Consider the following 9,749-nt stretch of genomic DNA (forward strand, 5'->3'; position numbering starts at 1 on the left):
TATTAATCATTCTTAAAAAATAATAATTGGCAATTATGTAATAGAGTAATTCATTAGTCCATTAATCAGAATATACGGGCACATCAAGCTCTTGCTGCTACGACCAAGGAATCCAAAACATGTACTCGGTGGAGGTTATTAGGCCTGTTTTCAGTCCTGGGCATGTGCTGAGGTGTGGTGCAAGGCTGGGGGCTGTGGCCAGGACCATCACTCCTCGTGATGAGCGGTCCCTCTCTGCAGGCTGTCCCCCAGCCATGGAGCCTTCACAGTCACTGCAGGACTCCTGATAGAAACACTTCATGTAAATCCTCAAGTGCTCGTAATGCCATTTTTTTGCGCTGACTATTTTGGTTAAGAGCAGTATAAAGTTACTGGAAAATGAATAACCACTGTTACAAGTGTCAAAGCAAAATATTTGCAGAGAGCTCTGCTCCCTGGTTTCACCTATCTCATTTTTCAGTCTGGCTTTTTGTCCTTCCATCCCAGCCCGCTCCGCAAACTGGAGCCAATGCCTGGAGGGTGCTGTGCTTTCTGGACCAACTGTATCACTTACGGGAAAAGAATCGCGTGGTTTTGTCCCTCGTGGGAAGGAATAAGGTTACATTTGTATTTCCCACCATACTTGTCTGCACCTCAGGAAAAAACTGGGTTGCAGTCAGGCTCTGAGATACTTGCTCTCCATCAGGGAGATGAGCTGTGGGAGGAAGAGGAGGAGGCAGCCGGAGGTGTACAGGAGGGACTGCGTGGCCTTTGGTGGGAGATCTGGGTGGGTGCAGGCTTGGGGCTGTGCAGGGCTCAAGGGAAAGGAGAAGTGCTGTTACATTAGCACAGGGGGACCCCAATGTTGCAGGTTTGTGGGGGGTTGGTGAGATTTTCTTTATGTCCCTTTGCTTTAGGGTAGAATTTCCATGAGATGTATCCCCCCAGGGCTCTGGGGAAGGTAACAGGGAGCATGGGGCAGGCTGGGGTATGGAGAAATGACCCTGCCTCCCGGGTGGGAAGAAGAGCAAAAGGGCTCTGGGACATGGATTTCTCCAGATTTCCTTGGGGAAAACATGAAGGAAACCCCTATTTCTGAGTGCTCAGCAAATGTGTGTTAACATTTGTTGGGAAGGAGAGATAAGTCTTGTTTTGGAAAGAGCTAGTGGTCCTTTCCTATGGTCAGGGATGTGACGGTAGTGGAGAAAAAAGGAAATAAATCATCACTGGGAACTGCGTGAGAGGCAACGAGCTGAGTCAGCACTTGTGGGCTCACTGTGGAACAGAGCTAGTGATTTTATCTGGGGGAATTTGGAGGACTGGTTCTCAAGCAATGCTCCTCTGGGCTGGCCGTGGTGGGCTAACATGGATGGCCTGAATTGGGGAAGGATTCAGCCTCCAGCTGCTTGTCAAACAGGTGTGATGTGAATGATCTTCTGCAAAACTGGTGGGTTTGACTTAAAAAGAGGCACTCATGTCTTTGAGAAGATAGCTGTATGTTCTTTTACAACACACATTTGTGTTTTGCAACCGAACCTCCTTGCTCAGGATTTTTGCTGAGCTGCTCTCTTTTCTACTTCACCCCTTTATGGTAGGTTGCTGTGGAAGTGGTGCTGGTGCTGAGGCTGGTTTCACACCAGGCAGAACATCTCAACCCACAACAGCTTTGCAGCATGAAGAGGTGAGCAAGGTCTGACTTTCTGGTTTATCTAGCAAATACCTCAGGAGTGGTTTCCAGAGGTGTTTGCTAACCTTCCCCGGTGCTGTGGGTGTCCAGGTCAGGCACCTTGTACCTGATCACCGAGGGTCCCGCTGAGCAGGGATGGGAAACTCCAACTCAGGCTGTGGGCTGGATCCTGCACAGGTCAGCGTTGAACCCATAAACAGGGAATAAAGCTCCAGGAGTTGAACCTTTCATCCTGTCAACCTGGGAGACATTTGCCCAGATGACTTATATTAATTTTAATGGAAACTGTGTGTGGAAACCACAAGCTTAAATCAAGAAGATTATGTCAAAAGAGCAGACTTTACATTCATAAATCCAAATGACAGACTCCGAGTGGGTTTTTCTGCTCGCTGCAAAGAACCCATCGCTATTTTCAGCTTCTTAAAGCTGACACGATGCCCAGCCTTCATGGGGATCAAGTTTTGAAATGGTTTTCGTAATTCAAAGGATACAGGAAGAAATCTCCCCAAGTAGGGTCATGTTAATAAGCAGCTACATTAAAAGAGCACTTCTCAGAGGCTTCAGCACAAGTTTTGGCTTGGCATCTCACTGCGGTGTCTGTGCCAAGGCGGGATGAGCTGCTGAATTTCATTTTCTTGCGGTGGCGTGGTTGGGAGCACGGCAAAGGATGTTGCATCAGTCCATCCCGCCTGTCCATCCCAGCAAGGAGACTGGCACTTTCCATGAAGAATCAGCCTTTCCGTGGCCAGCTGCACTGTTTTAATTCTGTCCTTTAACTGAGATGAAAAGAGGGGAAAATACAAACATCAAGAATCTCCACAATGGATAGCACTGATTTTTCTGAGGATATTTTTAGCTTGGAAAAATACTTCCTGAGCTTGTGAGGAGCTGGGGGTATAGGACAAATCCAACATAGAAATCACAGACTGATCGAAATGCACTAGAAGAAGGGTGTGAAATTTAGTGTATTGCAACAGGGTGAGAAAACCACGACATGTCTTTGGATAAGCAGAAAGGATCTGGCTTCCAGGCTTGGAGCTAAAATCCCCTTGTCTCCTGTGCTTGAGAGAGCCCCTTAACAGACAGCTCCTGGCCTTCTCCGTTGGCAAGACAAGAACATCACCACGTGGCTCTCCTTGCTTAGGAGAAAGAAATAGTGAGATGATTTCCTCTTCTTCTATCCCGAACTGCTCCCAGAAAGCCCTCCTGCTTGTTTTTTCCAAAGCCATCCTGACCTCAGCATCTGCTGGAGTTCATACCTGGTTCCTCAGGGCTGGCAATGTCAACACAGAAAAAACACTGTCCAATGCCACCAAGCTTTTGGGAACCTCACAGTTCAGGATTTGTCCAACCCACTGACTGCATCCAGGTCTGGCACTTGTTTCTTCTCTGCAGCTCCTAAAATGCCCCTGCGGTGCGATGCCTTGTGGCCGGTTTTCTGGTGGCAGCGCTGGGGGAGCAGAGAGCAGCTCTGAGCGGCCATCAGGATGGGGAGCCCCCTCGTGAGCCAGCAGCCCTCTTCCTGGGGAGGGAAGAAGAAAGCCTCCCTGCAAAACCTGCTTTTGGAAATTTCTGAGGGGAAGGAAAAAGCTTTTCTGCCAGGAAACAGTAGCCATCACTAACAAACAGGGAGCAACTTGTCATTAGGCTCTTGTCAGTGACTGACATGTTTGTGGCTCTGGACATCTGGAAGGGATTTAGCAGAAAGGTCTGGTTCCTGTGACACCGCTAATCTCCCCGGCTGATGGATTCAAAGGGAATGAGGTGGAAGGAGAAAAGAAAACTGAAGATCCAAGGGCTGATTCTTGCCACATGTGAAATAAACAAAGGACCTGCTCAGGAAAGGGGGCAAACGACCCAACTATGCAGCATCAACTGCTTTCTCTTGCCCTTCCCTTCTGTTGTTTACTACAACGCACTGAAAGCAAAACGTGCCCAGTCCTGCAGAGTTGGGGTTTCTGCCGGTAGTGGGGGGCTCAGGGACAGCCCCACGCTGCTCCCCAGCCATCTTCCCCTCTTGGACTGAACATCTGAGACTCAGCGATGCTTGTCCTGGGGAGGTGGTGAGCAGAGCTTTAACTAACCCCAAACCACCACCTGGTACAAACTCTCACCCCGATTTTGTGAGTACATCTGAGGCTCAGCCTGTGACCCTGTCTTTTTGACCCAACCTTGTGCATCTGCTCCACGGCATGACCCAAGCAGAGCCCACCGCTGACCTGAGACAAATGTGGGGCTCCTCCTGCTGCTGCAGATGTGGGGGAGAGACATGGAAACCCAGATGTTTTAGTTATTGGTGTGACATAAAACACAAGACTCCCAGAAAACACTGTGCAGAGAAAGAGAGAATTCCCAAAGCCGAATCTGGTGGTTGGGGCTCACCTGGGCTGTGGGAGACCCGAGCTCCCCGCTCGGGAAGTGTTTGGCCACAGGTAAATGGGCTGCTCTGGGTTAGTCACACTCAGAAATTACTCAGTCTTACATAACGAGCCAAAGGCTGGTTCATAGTAAGAGACATGACCTGACTTTCCAGCCTCCTTGATTACTTGGCTGTCAAGGTTTCCTGGGAGTGACCCAAATTTCATCTTGTCCAAGGTTTGGGAAATGTTCAAGCTGAAAATGCAGCACTCGGTATCATCGTGCTTTTTCCCTTGGTTCAATCCTGCTGGAGATCACCTCATCCCTAGACGTGGTGCTGCTATACATTGTGTACTGATGAGCAATGTATTTTGTCTCGAGATTGCACAATATTTGGAATGCTGTCAAATGCATGGCATGCCTCTCTTTATGTAAGGAGAAAACTGAAGGAATAGAGCTGGTGTGTGTGTTTAACGTGCAGCCCTAAAATATGCCATTGGATGGCTCATGTTTTTGGGATGGTCTTTTTTTAGTACCATCGGGGCTAAAATAATAAGGGTCTGTTTGCGAGCCATAAGCCAGTCTGTGAGATCAGACCTCAGTAGGATTCAGCTACAATTCCTAATTTGGACAATTCCTGATCCAAACAGGCCCCAGAGAAAAATGGCCAGGGAATTCCCTGGTTCTACAGTTTAAGTATAAATCACCAACGGCCAGTGAAAGGCTAATGAGCAAACCAAAGATACCTCAACCACCTAAAAAAGTATTCCCAGCTTTAATCAGCTTGGCGGGTCTTCTGATGACCTTTAAAACATATTTTAGCTTGTTCTTTTTTTTTTTTTTTTCCACATTTGAGAAGGGTTTTTGTTTAAAGGAGCTTTCAAGGAGTTTGAGAATTGGATTTTGACAAGTTCTGAAAACTCAGAGCAACAGGTGCCCGGCATCAGTGTTGGAAAGTTAACGTAGCGCCCTGGCAGCCCTGTTGTGGTCTGGAGCAAGAACAAGTCCTTGTGCCTGTTTGTGGCTGGGTATTTGCACATCATGTCCCTAAAACCCTGCAGTTTGCTCCTGGCGAGCCCCAGGCGGGGAGAAGTGCGCTCCATTGCCTACCTACCTGATCCGCCTCTAGAAAAAAAAAAAAAAAAAGTATAGTTTGGGATTAACCAGCCATGACCTCATCCTGGGAGTTTCACATTGCTGTGAGGATTAGGACCATATGACTGGAAAGTCTGTCTGATAAATATTTGTTCCTGCTCATGGATGAAATATCTCTGGTGCAGCAGCTGGGGCAGGGAGCGCTGCCTCCCCGCGTCCCCAGCTTTGCAGGCGTGCCGGGCTGCTGGTGCAAACCAGCCCAGCCCTCCCCTATCATAAAAGAAGAAAGGGAAGGCGTCCGCTTGCCAGCTTCAGTCAGAGAGTGATGGGTGCGGACGGTGCCAAACCATTGTGAAAAAGCAGACTTAGAAGAATTAAAAACTAATAATTAAGAAATTAGTCTTGATTGTGCTACAACTGCCAGACTAATCCTGCTGGAATCCTCCCAGGCCAGAGCATCACTTATTCACTTTCTCAGTAGCTGGCAACTCTGCTTTTTAAAAGTAGTGGTGGAAACAACTTTGGTTTTAAGAAGCTCTTTATTTGTAGTGAGGTTTTGCTTCGTTTGAATTTCAGATTTCCAGGCACTTGGGGCTAATGCTAATACAAAGTCCTATTGTATCACGCTAAAGAAATCACTTCTCTTATTCTTCCCATAAATGTCCAAAGCTGAGTTTCTGTTTACCTTGCCTGAGTGAGAAGTACCACTGAAATCAAGAGGTCAGCTTGCCTAAACAAGAGGAACTGGATTTGGCCCAAGATATCTTGCTTTACAATGTGCTATGTCTCCTATAAAAATCCACGTCTCCAGTTTCTGCTTTGGATATGCCAAAGTCCTGGTGCATGTTCAGACATCCTCTACGAGGCCTATTCCCACACCTGCAGCTCTTGTAAAAAGTAATAAACCTACGTGCATGTGAGCCTCAGAAATGTGCTTATGCTCTGCTGGATAAACCAGCGTATGCCCTGTTTCTAATACTTGACTGAAACCTGTAGAAAATGCTGCTCCTGATATTTTATGGAAAATAAGTGACGTGGACCTGGCTAGTTGTAGAAGTGGTTTATCCAGGAACATATGTCTGTACATTGAACTTGCATAATGAAGGCAATTATTTTCCATTCAACCTTCCTAACACATATTGCAACATTCGTTCTCAGCAGCAGTGAGGAAACGGATCCAGACTGTTCCAGCTCTGCCTGGCCCTTCATCAAGTGCTATAGATTATATTACTAAATCATTTCCTCTTAGAAATGATTACTAACCTTGTCATGTTATCTACTCAGCTGTAACTACAAAACCACTGCAACTGAATTAAGCCATATGTCCCCTATGATTCCTCACAGTGATGATGAACTGACAATACCTAATCAAGAATTACGTGTCCCTATGGTTTTTGGTTGGGGGGTGTGTGTGGATGCAGGTAGAAATGCTCCAGAATCACGGGCTCGGGTGAAGCTCTGCTTGGCATCCAGCACCCCAAAGTAGACAGTGGTGAACGGGATGTCCCCATCTCAGTTTTCTAGCCATGAGGAAGCAGAAGGAAAAGGTAAACCCCAAACACGAAGGAGCTGATGAGGTATATAATCACCTTCAGCGTGCAGAGTCTCAGAGCTGAAGGAGAGCCTGAGAAGGTCTTTGGCTGCTGCCGGTGTGATGCATTCGGGAGAGCATGTCAAGTGGGGTGGTTTTGCTCTCGTACCTCCCACGGTCCAGTCCTGTGGGGATGGGGTGGAGGTGGCCAGCATGGGAAGGCTGGGACAGGCAGAGCCCATGCAGGAGTCCCTGCTGCTGCTGGCATCGCTCACTTCCAGGTGGAGTCCCTGCTCCTGCCCATCCTGCCTGCTGCCTCCAGGAACAGCCTTACTGCTGGGGAGCTGGTGCAGCCCATGGATCCCGCAGGAAGCTGGACCTGCAAAGCGAGTCCTGCTGTGCTGGGGGGAAAGGAGCTATCTGTGAGCACTGCGCTGGGCTGGTGGAGGCAGGAGAAGAGCTGGTGCATGGGAGAGGGAGGAGCAGCCTTTTTGGAGCAAGCCAGCTGTAATGTCCAACTGGTCCAGGAGTGTGAAAGTGGATCTAACCCACACTGACAGCTCAGGTCATCTAGTCCATCTCCCCATCCCAGGGCTGGCTCGGCACTAGCTTTCCCCTCCAAGCAGACATCTGTCTGAGCTGCTACCTAAAGCGAGGGGGGAGGCTGCTCAGTTTCCCCCCTCCCAGCTGTACAGTCCGCTCCGGCGCCAGGTCTGCGATCACACGGAGGGAGGGTGGTCACTGGGTGCGAGCGCTCGGTCCGATGGATGGTGGGAGAGGGCTGTGCCTCCTCGGTGGGGGCCTGGTGTGAGACACGACTGGGCGTGTTGCAAGATGTCCCTCTAGTGCAATCGACGTTTGTTCATTAAAAAGGGAGACTTTTCTTTATTAGGACCTAGTTTTCCTGATATTTATTAGTGCTCACTTGGTCTTCTGTCCTGCGCTTTGTTACGTACCTGCTTCACCTTGGTGCTTGAGGCCATTGTCTGAAGAATGGAGCAACCAGAAAAAAACACCCAGCACTTGTATAACTTTGCAGAACTGGGGTGTCAATGATGTGCAAATGCTATGTGAAACAGCTACCAATCATTTTTTTATTATTATTTAAGGTTCTTTCTTCTCTTAGATGCTGCATCTCTTCCGGAGTGTGTGAATCAAACAAGGCACAGCAGCCTTCAAACATACTCTGCTGTTCTCCAGTTTTTGATTTCCCAGCACTTTGTGATTCTAAATGTTTTTACTATTCTCCTAACTGCAAAAGCCCACAGGGTTTGTATAAACCCTCGGGTTTCCTTCAGAAATATGGACAGTGTGTTGGAAAAAGTACAGTAGGGAATGTGCTCACACTTCGTGCTCTCATGTCTCTTTTCCTTTGCTTCAGAAACACCATGTGAAATGTATTGAGAGGCGATTGTGCAGAGGCCCTGTGATCAGTAGGTGATAACCACCTTGTCGTCTTGGGTGTAGCATGTTAAAATCTTACTGAAGAAATTACTGTGCTGAGCTACAGAGGGACTTTTTGAGGTTGGTCTTGAAGTCAGGTTTGTCATTCAGCTTTCAGTGACCTGAATTTCATGCAAAGTCTATAGGCTAACAGAAGCAGCCTGCTGGCTCTGCATCTCCCGTTGCGAGATAGTCTATTGACATCATGTAGTTTGTGTATCTTTTTGGCAGGTTTCTTCTGCCTGTTCCATTTAACTGAAGTTAATGGGTATCTTGGTTTTTGGGTTTGGCTTGCCTTTTTTTTTTTTTTTTTGGAAGTTCCAATATATCATAATAAACTAAATGAATTCAGATTTAAAAGCTTAGCATCCCAAAATAAGTCAAATAAGTCTGTTGTAATTTGGCTCAGGATGCTCAAACGTTTGCTCTCTTCCTGCATTACAAAATGGCCTACAGCCAAGCTCAGCAGATTACTGCACTGACGTTGGGCGTCTATCAGACCTTTAAATCAGTTGAAGCAGGCCAGAAAAAACTTGCTTTTATCCATTTTAAGGTCTGTAGACTCCCCTTGGTCAAGTGGTTTGCTCTCCAGTGATGGCGCAGACTTTTCCATGGCTTACACAGCTATGCGTGGAAATGAATATTCCCCAGAAAGATATGTCAGAATAAGATTTCTGAGGGTTTTCCTACTTCATTGCTGGCTTGCTGAAAACAGGAAGATAAATTGCAGGATAAGGAATAAAATGAGAACATGTGAGAGCTAGAAATGCCTTGTGGGAGCTGTTTTCTATCTCTTTTTTTCTTTTTCTTATATGGATGATATGACTAAGTGACACTGAATTATTCTCTGAAAGTTGAATTGCTACTTCTTGTGACTTCCTGCGCTATAATTTTACTGTATCGTATATCTGCAATATGGGACAGGGGGAAGGAGGGGAAAATAGGAAACAGATGAGGGGATATCAGCTTGGCCCCATAGCACTACTTGTGAGCTTCAACGGGTTTATTTTCTGTGTGTGCCTGTCGGCATATGAGAGAGAAGCAGCAAGGGAGAGGTGTTCTTAAAAAGATTTATCTTGAAATATCTAATGTGGGAAGATAATTACAAGCTTGTACGATGAGGTAAGAGAATTGTTTTGTTTATACCAGACAAGATAAAGCACATATTTCTTCCATCACAATGATAGATTAAAAGGAAGCAGAATATTGTGTGTAATTGCCTTTTTGGCTAGCGCTCCCCGAGGCCCCTAAGGACAGGACGACACGGTGCCATACATCTCCTGAGCTAACCCAGGGCAGCTGCCCTGCTTAAATGCTTGTGGGGAGGCAGTTTAGCATCGCTCAGAGTCATTTCATTTGGCCAGACCTAACAAGACATCAGCAATAACTTCACCCTTAATCAGAAAGGAGAGGCCAAGCAGGAACTGTACCCAGTTTTCTTCAAGCAGCTTGGGGGGGGATGTTGGGATTGGGCTGGCGCTGCCTCTGCCGTGGAGCATCGCGGCTCCCCCAGGCAGACCCCGCCCTGGGAACTGCTGGGTACCCAGGCTGCCTGCAGCTCGCCCTGAAGGCCCCGTAGGGATGCTATAGACTGAGGAACTGGCAGGTTTTCGTGCCTTTTGACAGGGCTAAGTTGGTGGTGCCACCGCTGCAGTG

General features: G+C 47.5%; 1 long non-coding RNA gene across 1 annotated transcript; it reads left to right on the plus strand.

Moving 5' to 3' along the window:
* Positions 1-1,270: 1,270 nt before the first annotated feature.
* On the plus strand, positions 1,271-9,489 carry LOC119152566. Its single transcript, XR_005105809.1, has 3 exons — positions 1,271-1,426; positions 1,575-1,660; positions 7,777-9,489. It is a non-coding gene; the product is annotated as an uncharacterized LOC119152566 (long non-coding RNA).
* Positions 9,490-9,749: the final 260 nt, after the last annotated feature.

This window comes from Falco rusticolus, chromosome 8 (assembly GCF_015220075.1).
Source record: "Falco rusticolus isolate bFalRus1 chromosome 8, bFalRus1.pri, whole genome shotgun sequence".
Taxonomy (NCBI): domain Eukaryota; kingdom Metazoa; phylum Chordata; class Aves; order Falconiformes; family Falconidae; genus Falco; species Falco rusticolus.